The sequence below is a fragment of the Syngnathus leptorhynchus genome, unplaced genomic scaffold, assembly GCF_054491065.1.
Source record: "Syngnathus leptorhynchus isolate UIUO unplaced genomic scaffold, UIUO_Slep HiC_scaffold_55, whole genome shotgun sequence".
Classification (NCBI taxonomy): Eukaryota; Metazoa; Chordata; class Actinopteri; order Syngnathiformes; family Syngnathidae; genus Syngnathus; species Syngnathus leptorhynchus.
Genome location: NW_028232022.1, coordinates 535,001 through 548,929, shown reverse-complemented (window position 1 = coordinate 548,929; position 13,929 = coordinate 535,001).

Genomic DNA, 13,929 nt, shown 5'->3' with positions numbered 1-13,929 from the left:
GCGGGCGGGCGCCGCGAGGCGGACCGTCCGGGGCGACTCTCGGCCTGTGTTTTCGGAGCCGGCCGGGCATCACGCTCCTTCCTTGGATGGACAACATTCGCAGTTGACACTTTGTGTCATTTTATCCGAGCAGACGGGCGCCTCGAGAGGCGGACCGTCCGGGGCGACTCTCGGCCTGTGTTTTCGGAGCCGGCCGGGCATCACGCTCCCTCCTTGGATGGACAACATTCGTAGTTGACACTTTGTGTCATTTTATCCGAGCGGGCGGGCGCCTCGAGAGGCGGACCGTCCGGGGCGACTCTCGGCCTGTGTTTTCGGAGCCGGCCGGGCCTCAAGCTCCCTCCTTGGATGGACAACATTCGTAGTTGACACTTTGTGTCATTTTATCCGAGCGGGCGGGCGCCGCGAGGCGGACCGTCCGGGGCGACTCTCGGCCTGTGTTTAAGGAGCCGGCCGGGCATCACGCTCCTTCCTTGGATGGACAACATTCGCAGTTGACACTTTGTGTCATTTTATCCGAGCAGACGGGCGCCGCGAGGCGGACCGTCCGGGGCGACTCTCGGCCTGTGTTTTCGGAGCCGGCCGGGCATCACGCTCCCTCCTTGGATGGACAACATTCGTAGTTGACACTTTGTGTCATTTTATCCGAGCAGACGGGCGCCGCGAGGCGGACCGTCCGGGGCGACTCTCGGCCTGTGTTTAAGGAGCCGGCCGGGCATCACGCTCCTTCCTTGGATGGACAACATTCGCAGTTGACACTTTGTGTCATTTTGTTCGGCCTGTGTTTAAGGAGGCGGCCGTCCTCCACTCGGTCCGTGTTTAAGGAGCGACACTCGCGCTCCGGTTTGGCCTGTATTTAGGGAGGCGGCCGTCCTCCGCTTGGTCTGTGTTAAGGGCGACACTCGGTCCATGTTTGAGGAGCCTGGCCCTGACGCTCCTCTCCGGCCTGTGTTTAAGGAGGCGGCCGTCCTCCCCTTGGTCTGTGTTAAGGGCGACACTCGGTCCATGTTTGAGGAGCCTGGCCCTGACGCTCCTCTCCGGCCTGTGTTTAAGGAGGCGGCCGTCCTCCCCTTGGTCTGTGTTAAGGGCGACACTCGGTCCATGTTTGAGGAGCCTGGCCCTGACGCTCCTCTCCGGCCTGTGTTTAAGGAGGCGGCCGTCCTCCCCTTGGTCTGTGTTAAGGGCGACACTCGGTCCATGTTTGAGGAGCCTGGCCCTGACGCTCCTCTCCGGCCTGTGTTTAAGGAGGCGGCCGTCCTCCCCTTGGTCTGTGTTAAGGGCGACACTCGGTCCATGTTTGAGGAGCCTGGCCCTGACGCTCCTCTCCGGCCTGTGTTTAAGGAGGCGGCCGTCCTCCCCTTGGTCTGTGTTAAGGGCGACACTCGGTCCATGTTTAAGGAGCCTGGCCCTGACGCTCCTCTCCGGCCTGTGTTTAAGGAGGCGGCCGTCCTCCCCTTGGTCTGTGTTAAGGGCGACACTCGGTCCATGTTTGAGGAGCCTGGCCCTGACGCTCCTTTCCGGCCTGTGTTTAAGGAGGCGGCCGTCCTCCCCTTGGTCTGTGTTAAGGGCGACACTCGGTCCGTGTTTAAGGAGCCGGCCCTGACGCTCCTCTTCGGCCTGTGTTTAAGGAGGCGGCCGTCCTCCACTTCCTTCCATGCACCACCACATTCGCAGTTGACACTTTGCCATTTTTTCAGAGAGGTGACACTTAGTCGTTTTTTCGAAAGTTGACACTTAGTCGTTTTTTCGAAAGTTGACACTTTGCCGTTTTTTCAGAGAGGTGACACTTTGTCGTTTTTTCGAAAGTTGACACTTAGCCGTTTTTTCGAAAGTTGACACTTAGCCGTTTTTTCGAAAGTTGACACTTAGTCGTTTTTTCGAAAGTTGACACTTAGTCACTTTTTCGCCACAGTGACACCTCCAGCGCGTGCCACGGCGCTTTTCAGGTCTTCTATCCGACCTTGTGCTGTCGAGGACGGCGTGTCCGACGCCGTGGGGAGACCAGCACCATCTCCTCCATACTCGTAAACGAGGTGCTTTGGAAAACGGGGGGAAAGTCGATGAGTACACTGACTACTGGGACCATTTCATTGTACTCTGGCGCACCTGAAGACCAAAAAAGGTACTGCACCTTAGCCCGGGTACCTCACCCCCTGGTACCTCGAGGAGAACTTAGAAAAATTTCGACAAATTTTTGGTGAGCTCCAGGGAGAGAGGCTGATTTTTCGCTTTTTGAGGCCGACCGCCGAACCGGCGCGGGGCGGACTCACAAGCCCCGCAGAGCCGTGGGCACTTAGTCGTTTTTTCAGAGAGGCGACACTTAGTCGTTTTTTTGAAAGTTGACACTTAGCCGTTTTTTCGAAAGTTGACACTTAGCCGTTTTTTCGAAAGTCGACACTTAGCCGTTTTTTCGAAAGTTGACACTTAGTCGTTTTTTCGAAAGTTGACACTTAGTCGTTTTTTCGCCACAATTGGCTCTGAGCTCCAGGGGGAGAGCCTGGTTTTGCCTTATTTCAGGCCGGCTGGGGAACCGGCGCGGGTCGGATGCACGAGCCCGCAGAGCCGTGGGCACTTTGCCGTTTTTTCAGAGAGGCGACACTTAGTCGTTTTTTCAGAGAGGCGACACTTAGCCGTTTTTTCAGAGAGGCGACACTTAGCCGTTTTTTCAGAGAGGCGACACAGCCGTTTTTTCAGAGAGGCGACACTTAGCCGTTTTTTCAGAGAGGCGACACTTAGCCGTTTTTTCGAAAGTTGACACTTAGTCGTTTTTTCGAAAGTTGACACTTAGTCGTTTTTTCGCCGATTTTGCTGGGACCTCCAGGCGAGGACCGGCGTTTTCCGTCTTCCGGGTCCGACCCGGGAACCAGCGCTGAGCGGACACATTCGCTCGCAAGTGCCGTTGGCACTTAGAAAATTTTTCGTTTGTCATGAGCTCCGGGCGAGGACCGGCGTTTTTCGTCTTCCGGGTTCGACCCGGGAACCAGCGCCGAGCGGACACATTCGCTCGCAAGTGCCGTTGGCACTTAGAAAATTTTTCGTTTGTCATGAGCTCCGGGCGGAGACCGGCGTTTTTCGTCTTCCGGGTTCGACCCGGGAACCAGCGCCGAGCGGACACATTCGCTCGCAAGTGCCGTTGGCACTTAGAAAATTTTTCGTTTGTCATGAGCTCCGGGCGGAGACCGGCGTTTTTCGTCTTCCGGGTCCGACCCGGGAACCAGCGCCGAGCGGACACATTCGCTCGCAAGTGCCGTTGGCACTTAGAAAATTTTTCGTTTGTCATGAGCTCCGGGCGGAGACCGGCGTTTTTCGTCTTCCGGGTCCGACCCGGGAACCAGCGCCGAGCGGACACATTCGCTCGCAAGTGCCGTTGGCACTTAGAAAATTTTTCGTTTGTCATGAGCTCCGGGCGGAGACCGGCGTTTTTCGTCTTCCGGGTTCGACCCGGGAACCAGCGCCGAGCGGACACATTCGCTCGCAAGTGCCGTTGGCACTTAGAAAATTTTTCGTTTGTCATGAGCTCCGGGCGGAGACCGGCGTTTTTCGTCTTCCGGGTTCGACCCGGGAACCAGCGCCGAGCGGACACATTCGCTCGCAAGTGCCGTTGGCACTTAGAAAATTTTTCGTTTGTCATGAGCTCCGGGCGGAGACCGGCGTTTTTCGTCTTCCGGTTCCGACCCGGGAACCAGCGCCGAGCGGACACATTCGCTCGCAAGTGCCGTTGGCACTTAGAAAATTTTTCGTTTGTCATGAGCTCCGGGCGGAGACCGGCGTTTTTCGTCTTCCGGGTTCGACCCGGGAACCAGCGCCGAGCGGACACATTCGCTCGCAAGTGCCGTTGGCACTTAGAAAATTTTTCGTTTGTCATGAGCTCCGGGCGGAGACCGGCGTTTTTCGTCTTCCGGGTTCGACCCGGGAACCAGCGCCGAGCGGACACATTCGCTCGCAAGTGCCGTTGGCACTTAGAAAATTTTTCGTTTGTCATGAGCTCCGGGCGGAGACCGGCGTTTTTCGTCTTCCGGGTTCGACCCGGGAACCAGCGCCGAGCGGACACATTCGCTCGCAAGTGCCGTTGGCACTTAGAAAATTTTTCGTTTGTCATGAGCTCCGGGCGGAGACCGGCGTTTTTCGTCTTCCGGGTTCGACCCGGGAACCAGCGCCGAGCGGACACATTCGCTCGCAAGTGCCGTTGGCACTTAGAAAATTTTTCGTTTGTCATGAGCTCCGGGCGGAGACCGGCGTTTTTCGTCTTCCGGGTTCGACCCGGGAACCAGCGCCGAGCGGACACATTCGCTCGCAAGTGCCGTTGGCACTTAGAAAATTTTTCGTTTGTCATGAGCTCCGGGCGGAGACCGGCATTTTTCGTCATTCGAGGCCGACGGGGGAACCAGCCGGAGCGGACACGTTTGCTCGGAAGAGCCGTTGGCACTTAGAAAAAATTCCGTGTCTCGTGAGCTCCAGGGGGGACAGGCTGGTTTTATTCATCCGTAGCCGACATGGGAACCAGCGCGGAGCGGATTGGTGTTGCGCTGGCATATACCTCATCTCTCTCAGGAGTCCCCCCCTTATACGTGCCGATGGTGTTTTGGAAAACGGGGGGTAACTGGATGAGTACACTGACTAGGGGGACCAGTACACTAGCGAGTGGGACCAGTACACTGACTAGTGGGACCAACACACTATGAGCGCCTGGTACCTAAAATGGAAGTATAGAGGCCGAATTTCGGGCAAGATCACGCCGGGTTAGGCTTCCAGGACCTCGGCTAAGCAATTTTAACGGGTCGCCCGGTTCTTTTTTGAACCAGCCCGGTTCTTTTTTTGATCCAGCCCGGTTCTTTTTACACTTCCAGCTGGAGCTCGGGAGCGGCTTTTTGCACAAGATCACGCCGTGTTAGGCTTCCAGGACCTCGGCTAAGCAATTTTAACGGGTCGCCCGGTTCTTTTTTGATCCAGCCCGGTTCTTTTTTTTATCCAGCCTGGTTCTTTTTACACTTCCAGCTGGAGCTCGGGAGCGGCTTTTTGCACAAGATCACGCCGTGTTAGGCTTCCAGGACCTCGGCTAAGCAATTTTAACGGGTCGCCCGGTTCTTTTTTTTATCCAGCCCGGTTCTTTTTTTATCCAGCCCGGTTCTTTTTACACTTCCAGCTGGAGCTCGGGAGCGGCTTTTTGCACAAGATCACGCCGTGTTAGGCTTCCAGGACCTCGGCTAAGCAATTTTAACAGGTCGCCCGGTTCTTTTTTGATCCAGCCCGGTTCTTTTTTGATCCAGCCCGGTTCTTTTTACACTTCCAGCTGGAGCTCGGGAGCGGCTTTTTGCACAAGATCACGCCGTGTTAGGCTTCCAGGACCTCGGCTAAGCAATTTTAACGGGTCGCCCGGTTCTTTTTTGATCCAGCCCGGTTCTTTTTTTATCCAGCCCGGTTCTTTTTACACTTCCAGCTGGAGCTCGGGAGCGGCTTTTTGCACAAGATCACGCCGTGTTAGGCTTCCAGGACCTCGGCTAAGCAATTTTAACGGGTCGCCCGGTTCTTTTTTGAACCAGCCCGGTTCTTTTTTTGATCCAGCCCGGTTCTTTTTACACTTCCAGCTGGAGCTCGGGAGCGGCTTTTTGCACAAGATCACGCCGTGTTAGGCTTCCAGGACCTCGGCTAAGCAATTTTAACGGGTCGCCCGGTTCTTTTTTGAACCAGCCCGGTTCTTTTTTTTATCCAGCCCGGTTCTTTTTACACTTCCAGCTGGAGCTCGGGAGCGGCTTTTTGCACAAGAACACGCCGTGTTAGGCTTCCAGGACCTCGGCTAAGCAATTTTAACGGGTCGCCCGGTTCTTTTTTGATCCAGCCCGGTTCTTTTTTTTATCCAGCCCGGTTCTTTTTACACTTCCAGCTGGAGCTCGGGAGCGGCTTTTTGCACAAGATCACGCCGTGTTAGGCTTCCAGGACCTCGGCTAAGCAATTTTAACGGGTCGCCCGGTTCTTTTTTGATCCAGCCCGGTTCTTTTTTTTATCCAGCCCGGTTCTTTTTACACTTCCAGCTGGAGCTCGGGAGCGGCTTTTTGCACAAGATCACGCCGTGTTAGGCTTCCAGGACCTCGGCTAAGCAATTTTAACGGGTCGCCCGGTTCTTTTTTGATCCAGCCCGGTTCTTTTTTTTATCCAGCCCGGTTCTTTTTACACTTCCAGCTGGAGCTCGGGAGCGGCTTTTTGCACAAGATCACGCCGTGTTAGGCTTCCAGGACCTCGGCTAAGCAATTTTAACGGGTCGCCCGGTTCTTTTTTGATCCAGCCCGGTTCTTTTTTTTATCCAGCCCGGTTCTTTTTACACTTCCAGCTGGAGCTCAGCAGCGGCTTTTTGCACAAGATCACGCCGGGTTAGGCTTCCAGGACCTCGGCTAAGCAATTTTAACGGGTCGCCCGGTTCTTTTTTTGATCCAGCCCGGTTCTTTTTACACTTCCAGCTGGAGCTCAGCAGCGGCTTTTTGCACAAGATCACGCCGGGTTAGGCTTCCAGGACCTCGGCTAAGCACTTCTAACGGGCCCTGGTCCACCCCTGCCAGCGCATTTCAAAACTTGGCATTAATTTCGACCTAAGAGACGAAGTCTGATTTTTTTCTACCACTTGGGCGGCCTTTTTGCACCCAGAACACCCGCACCGGCACCATAAATTCGAAGGGTGCCGAGTGCGTCGGCGCAGATTCTGCGACGGAGTGACACTTCCCTCTTGTGGACATTCGGCGGTAGGTGAAATGCGCACTCGGTCTTCTCTTTTCTTTTCCTTCCAGTGAAACTTTGGCAACATTCTGCGAGCTGCTGGCTTCCAGAACCTCGGCCAAGCAGGTGGAGGATTTTTTTCCACTTCCAGCTGGAGGTGAGGAGGGACTTTTTGGGCAAGATCACGCCGACTTAGCAAGCAAGGTGGAAGTGCCAGCATGCTCCGTGGCTGGAAGTGTGGATGTGCCAGCACCCTCCGTGCCTGGAGCTATGGAAGTGTGGAGCTCCAGCACCCTCCGTGCCTATGGAAGTGTGGAGCTCCAGCACCCTCCCTGCCTATGGAAGTGTGGAGCTCCAGCACCCTCCCTGCCTATGGAAGTGTGGAGCTCCAGCACCCTCCCTGCCTATGGAAGTGTGGAGCTCCAGCACCCTCCCTGCCTATGGAAGTGTGGAGCTCCAGCACCCTCCCTGCCTATGGAAGTGTGGAGCTCCAGCACCCTCCCTGCCTATGGAAATGTGGAGCTCCAGCACCCTCCCTGCCTATGGAAGTGTGGAGCTCCAGCACCCTCCCTGCCTATGGAAGTGTGGAGCTCCAGCACCCTCCCTGCCTATGGAAGTGTGGAGCTCCAGCACCCTCCCTGCCTATGGAAGTGTGGAGCTCCAGCACCCTCCCTGCCTATGGAAGTGTGGAGCTCCAGCACCCTCCCTGCCTATGGAAGTGTGGAGCTCCAGCACCCTCCGTGCCTGGAGCTATGGAGCTCTGGAGCTCTGGAGCTATGGAGCTATGGAAGTAGGGAGCTATGGAGCTCTGGAGCTATGGAGCTATGGAGCTATGGAAGTATGGAGCTCTGGAGCTATGGAGCTATGGAGCTCTGGGGCTATGGAAGTATGGAGCTATGGAGCTATGGAGCTATGGAGCTATGGAGCTCTGGAGCTATGGAGCTATGGAAGTAGGGAGCTATGGAGCTATGGATGTATGGAGCTATGGAGCCACCAGCCAGCCAGGCTGGAGCTATGGAAGTATGGAGCCATGGAGCTCCGGAGCTATGGAAGTATGGAGCTATGGAGCTATGGAGCTCTGGAGCTCTGGAGCTATGGAGCTATGGAGCTATGGATGTATGGAGCTATGGAGCCACCAGCCAGCCAGGCTGGAGCTATGGAAGTATGGAGCCATGGTGCTCTGGAGCTATGGAAGTATGGAGCTATGGAGCTATGGAGCTATGGAGGTATGGAGCTATGGAGCTATGGAGGTATGGAGCTCTGGAGCTATGGTGCTATGGAGCTCTGGAGGTATGGAGCTATGGAGCTATGGTGCTATGGAGCTCTGGAGCTATGGAAGTATGGAGCTCTGGTGCTATGGAAGTATGGAAGTATGGAGCTATGGAGCTCTGGAGCTATGGAAGTATGGAGCTATGGAGCTCTGGAGGTATGGAGGTATGGTGCTATGGAGCTCTGAAGCTATGGAACTATGGAGCTCTGAAGCTATGGAGCTATGGAGCTCTGGTGCTCTGCAGCTATGGAAGTATGGAGGTATGGAGCCACCAGCCAGCACCCTCCGTGGCTCATCCACGCCGGCCCAGAGTTCCAGCCGCTCGGCTTCACTCTCTCACAAGCCCCGCCTGGAGCTCCCCGGCCCACCCCTGGTACCTCAACTACCGAGGCCAGCCGCTCGACCACGCCGGCGCAGAGTTCCAGCCGCTCGGATAAGCTCTGTCACTCTCCCGCTAAGCAGCCACCGGTAACGGGGAAATGTCGCCGCCTTGTGGACACGCCCTTGTAAATGAATGGGCTTTCGCACTTAGTGCAATTTTCGCCAACTCTCTGACTGGAGCAATGGAAGTATGGAGCTCTGGAGCTCTGGAGCTATGGAAGTATGGAGCTATGGAAGTATGGAGCTATGGAGCTATGGATCTATGGAAGTATGGAGTTATGGAGCTCTGGAGCTATGGAGCTATGGAGCTATGGAGCTATGGAGCTATGGAAGTCTGGAGCTATGGAAGTATGGAGCTATGGAAGTATGGAGCTATGGAGCTATGGAGCTATGGAGCTATGGAGCCACCAGCCAGCACCCTCCGTGGCTCAACCACGCCGGCCCAGAGTTCCAGCCGCTCGGCTTCACTCTCTCACAAGCCCCGCCTGGAGCTCCCCAGCCCGCCCCTGGTACCTCAACTACCGAGGCCAGCCGCTCGACCAGGCCGGCCCAGAGTTCCAGCCGCTCGGCTTCACTCTCTCACAAGACCCGCCTGGAGCTCCCCGGCCCACCCCTGGTACCTCAACTACCGAGGCCAGCCGTTCGACCACGCCGGCGCAGAGTTCCAGCCGCTCGGATAAGCTCTGTCACTCTCCTGCCGCGCAGCCACCGGTAACGGGGAAATGTCGCCGCCTTGTGGACACGCCCTTGTAAATGAATGGGCTTTCGCACTTAGTGCAATTTTCGCCAACTCTCTGACTGGAGCTATGGAAGTATGGAGCTATGGAGCCACCAGCCACCCAGGCTGGAGCTATGGAGCTCTGGAGGTATGGAGCTCTGGTGCTATGGAAGTATGGAGCTCTGGTGCCATGGAAGTATGGAGCTATGGAGCTATGGAAGTATGGAGCTATGGAGCTCTGGAAGTATGGAGCTATGGAGCTCTGGAGGTATGGAGCTATGGAGCCCTGGAGCTATGGAGCCCTGGAGCTATGGAGCTATGGAGCTCTGGTGCTATGGAGCTATGGAGCTCTGGTGCTATGGAGCTATGGAGCTCTGGTGCTATGGAGCTATGGAGCTCTGGTGCTATGGAGCTATGGAGCTCTGGTGCTATGGAGCTATGGAGCTCTGGTGCTATGGAGCTATGGTGCTCTGGTGCTATGGAGCTATGGAGCTCTGGAGGTATGGAGCTATGGAGCTCTGGAGCTCTGGAGGTATGGTGCTATGGAGCTATGGAGCTCTGGAGGTATGGAGGTATGGAGCTCTGGTGCTATGGAGCTATGGAAGTATAGAGCTATGGAAGTATGGAGCTCTGGAGGTATGGAGGTATGGAGCTATGGAGGTATGGAGCTCTGGAGGTATGGAGCTCTGGTGCTATGGAGCTATGGAAGTATAGAGCTATGGAAGTATGGAGCTCTGGAGGTATGGAGGTATGGAGCTCTGCAGCTATGGAAGTATGGAGCTCTGGAGGTATGGAGCCACCAGCCAGCACCCTCCGAGGCTGGATCAATGGAAGTGTTTAGGTACCAGGCGGCCAAAGTGCCGAGGCCTCACGCTCGACCACGCCGGCGCAGAGTTCCAGCCGCTCGGATGAGCTCTGCCACTCTCCCGCCGCGCAGCCACCGGTAACGGGGAAATGTCGCCGCCTTGTGGACACGCCGTTGTAAATGAATGGGCTTTCGCACTTAGTGCAATTTTCGCCAACTCTGTGACTGGAGCTATGGAAGTATGGAGCTCTGGAGCTCTGGAGCTATGGAGCTATGGAAGTATGGAGCTATGGAAGTATGGAGCTATGGAGCTATGGATCTATGGAAGTATGGAGTTATGGAGCTCTGGAGCTCTGGAGCTATGGAGCTATGGAGCTATGGAGCTATGGAAGTCTGGAGCTATGGAAGTATGGAGCTATGGAGCTATGGAGCTATGGAGCTACGGAGCTATGGAGCTATGGAGCCACCAGCCAGCACCCTCCGTGGCTCAACCACGCCGGCCCAGAGTTCCAGCCGCTCGGCTTCACTCTCTCACAAGCCCCGCCTGGAGCTCCCCAGCCCGCCCCTGGTACCTCAACTACCGAGGCCAGCCGCTCGACCAGGCCAGCCGAGAGTTCCAGCCGCTCGGCTTCACTCTCTCACAAGACCCGCCTGGAGCTCCCCGCCCCACCCCTGGTACCTCAACTACCGAGGCCAGCCGCTCGACCACGCCGGCGCAGAGTTCCAGCCGCTCGGATGAGCTCTGCCACTCTCCCGCCGCGCAGCCACCGGTAACGGGGAAATGTCGCCGCCTTGTGGACACGCCCTTGTAAATGAATGGGCTTTCGCACTTAGTGCAATTTTCGCCAACTCTGTGACTGGTGCTATGGAAGTATGGAGCTCTGGTGCTATGGAAGTATGGAGCTATGGAGCTCTGGTGCTATGGAGCTATGGAGCTCTGGAGGTATGGAGCTCTGGAGGTATGGAGCTCTGGTGCTATGGAGCTATGGAGCTCTGGTGCTATGGAGCTATGGAGCTCTGGAGGTATGGAGCTCTGGAGGTATGGAGCTCTGGTGCTATGGAGCTATGGAGCTCTGGTGCTATGGAGCTCTGGAGGTATGGAGCTATGGAGGTATGGAGCTCTGGTGCTATGGAGCTATGGAGCTCTGGTGCTATGGAGCTATGGAGCTCTGGAGGTATGGAGCTCTGGAGGTATGGAGCTCTGGAGGTATGGAGCTCTGGTGCTATGGAGCTATGGAGCTCTGGTGCTATGGAGCTATGGAGCTCTGGAGGTATGGAGCTCTGGTGCTATGGAAGTATGGAGCTCTGGTGCTATGGAAGTATAGAGCTATGGAGGTATGGAGGTATGGAGCTATGGAGCTCTGCAGCTATGGAAGTATGGAGCTCTGGAGGTATGGAGCCACCAGCTAGCACCCTCCGTAGCTGGATCAATGGAAGTGTTTAGGTACCAGGCGGCCAAAGTGCCGAGGCCTCACGCTCGACCACGCCGGCGCAGAGTTCCAGCCGCTCGGATAAGCTCTGTCACTCACCCGCCGCGCAGCCACCGGTAACGGGGAAATGTCGCCGCCTTGTGGACACGCCGTTGTAAATGAATGGGCTTTCGCACTTAGTGCAATTTTCGCCAACTCTCTGACTGGAGCTATGGAAGTATGGAGCTATGGAGCCACCAGCCACCCAGGCTGGAGCTATGGAGCTCTGGAGGTATGGAGCTCTGGTGCTATGGAAGTATGGAGCTATGGAGCTATGGAAGTATGGAGCTATGGAGCTATGGAGCTCTGGAAGTATGGAGCTATGGAGCTCTGGAGGTATGGAGCTATGGAGCCCTGGAGCCCTGGAGCTATGGAGCCCTGGAGCTATGGAGCTATGGAGCCCTGGAGCTATGGAGCTATGGAGCTCTGGAGGTATGGAGCTATGGAGCCCTGGAGCTATGGAGCTCTGGAGGTATGGAGCTATGGAGCCCTGGAGCCCTGGAGCTATGGAGCCCTGGAGCTATGGAGCTATGGAGCCCTGGAGCTATGGAGCTATGGAGCTCTGGTGCTATGGAGCTATGGAGGTATGGAGCCACCAGCCAGCACCCTCCGTGGCTGGATCAATGGAAGTGTTTTAGGTACCAGGCAGCCAAAGGGCCGAGGCCTCACGCTCGACCACGCCGGCGCAGAGTTCCAGCCGCTCGGATAAGCTCTGTCACTCACCCGCCGCGCAGCCACCGGTAACGGGGAAATGTCGCCGCCTTGTGGACACGCCGTTGTAAATGAATGGGCTTTCGCACTTAGTGCAATTTTAGCCAACTCCGTGGCTGCAAGTATGGAAGTATGGAGCTATGGAGCCACCAGCCAGCACCCTCCGCGGCTGGAGCTATGGAAGTATGGAGCTATGGAGCTATGGAAGTATGGAGCTATGGAGCTATGGAGCTCTGGAAGTATGGAGCTATGGAGCTCTGGAGGTATGGAGCTATGGAGCCCTGGAGCCCTGGAGCTATGGAGCCCTGGAGCTATGGAGCTATGGAGCCCTGGAGCCCTGGAGCTATGGAGCTATGGAGCTCTGGAGGTATGGAGCTATGGAGCCCTGGAGCCCTGGAGCTATGAAGCCCTGGAGCCCTGGAGCTATGGAGCTATGGAGCCCTGGAGCTATGGAGCTATGGAGCTCTGGTGCTATGGAGCTATGGAGCTATGGAGCCACCAGCCAGCACCCTCCGTGGCTGGATCAATGGAAGTGTTTTAGGTACCAGGCAGCCAAAGGGCCGAGGCCTCACGCTCGACCACGCCGGCGCAGAGTTCCAGCCGCTCGGATAAGCTCTGTCACTCACCCGCCGCGCAGCCACCGGTAACGGGGAAATGTCGCCGCCTGGCGGACACGCCGTTGTAAATGAATGGGCTTTCGCACTTAGTGCAATTTTAGCCAACTCCGTGGCTGCAAGTATGGAAGTATGGAGCTATGGAGCCACCAGCCAGCACCCTCCGCGGCTGGAGCTATGGAAGTATGGAGCTATGGAGCTATGGAAGTATGGAGCTATGGAAGTCTGGAGCTATGGAGCTCTGGGGCTATGGAAGTATGGAGCTCTGGGGCTATGGAAGTATGGAGCTATGGAGCTCCGGGGCTATGGAGCTATGGAGCTCCGGGGCTATGGAGCTCCGGGGCTATGGAGCTATGGAGCTCCGGGGCTATGGAGCTCCGGGGCTATGGAGCTCCGGGGCTATGGAGCTATGGAGCTCCGGGGCTATGGAGCTCCGGGGCTATGGAGCTCCGGGGCTATGGAGCTCCGGGGCTATGGAGCTATGGAGCTCTGGGGCTATGGAGCTCCGGGGCTATGGAGCTATGGAGCTCCGGGGCTATGGAGCTCCGGGGCTATGGAGCTATGGAGCTCCGGGGCTATGGAGCTCCGGGGCTATGGAGCTATGGAACTATGGATCTCTGGAGCTCTGGAGCTATGGAAGTATGGATGATCCAGCACCCTCCGTGGCTGACCGCTGGTGCTCGGGGCCGGTGAACTCGGCACCCGCCGGAGGCGGGTGCCTCGGTGACCGCTGTCGCTTGGGGCCAGTGAACTCGGCACCCGCCTTCGGCGGGTGCCTCGGTGACCGGTTGTCGCTTGGGGCCGGTGAACTCGGCACCCGCCTTCGGCGGGTGCCTCGGTGACCGGTTGTCGCCTGGGGCCGGTGAACTCGGCACCCGCCTTCGGCGGGTGCCTCGGTGACCGGTTGTCGCTTGGGGCCGGTGAACTCGGCACCCGCCTTCGGCGGGTGCCTCGGTGACCGGTTGTCGCTTGGGGCCGGTGAACTCGGCACCCGCCTTCGGCGGGTGCCTCGGTGGCGGTCGGGGTTGGTGCTTGGGGACCGGCTTCGCTTCTGGAAGTCTGGGGAAGGCGGTCTGGTGGTGGTGGCCGACGTTGATGGTGGTGGGGCGGGAAGAAGAAGGTTATAGTCCCCAGCCCGCCGCATAGGAAAATTTTAGGTACCAGGAGTGGATTTTTTTTTGCACCGGCGGTTAGGGGCCGACGCCTTGGTTTGGTGTCCGGGGAAAGTGCCTGCCGCCCGGCCCGGAGAAAGATTA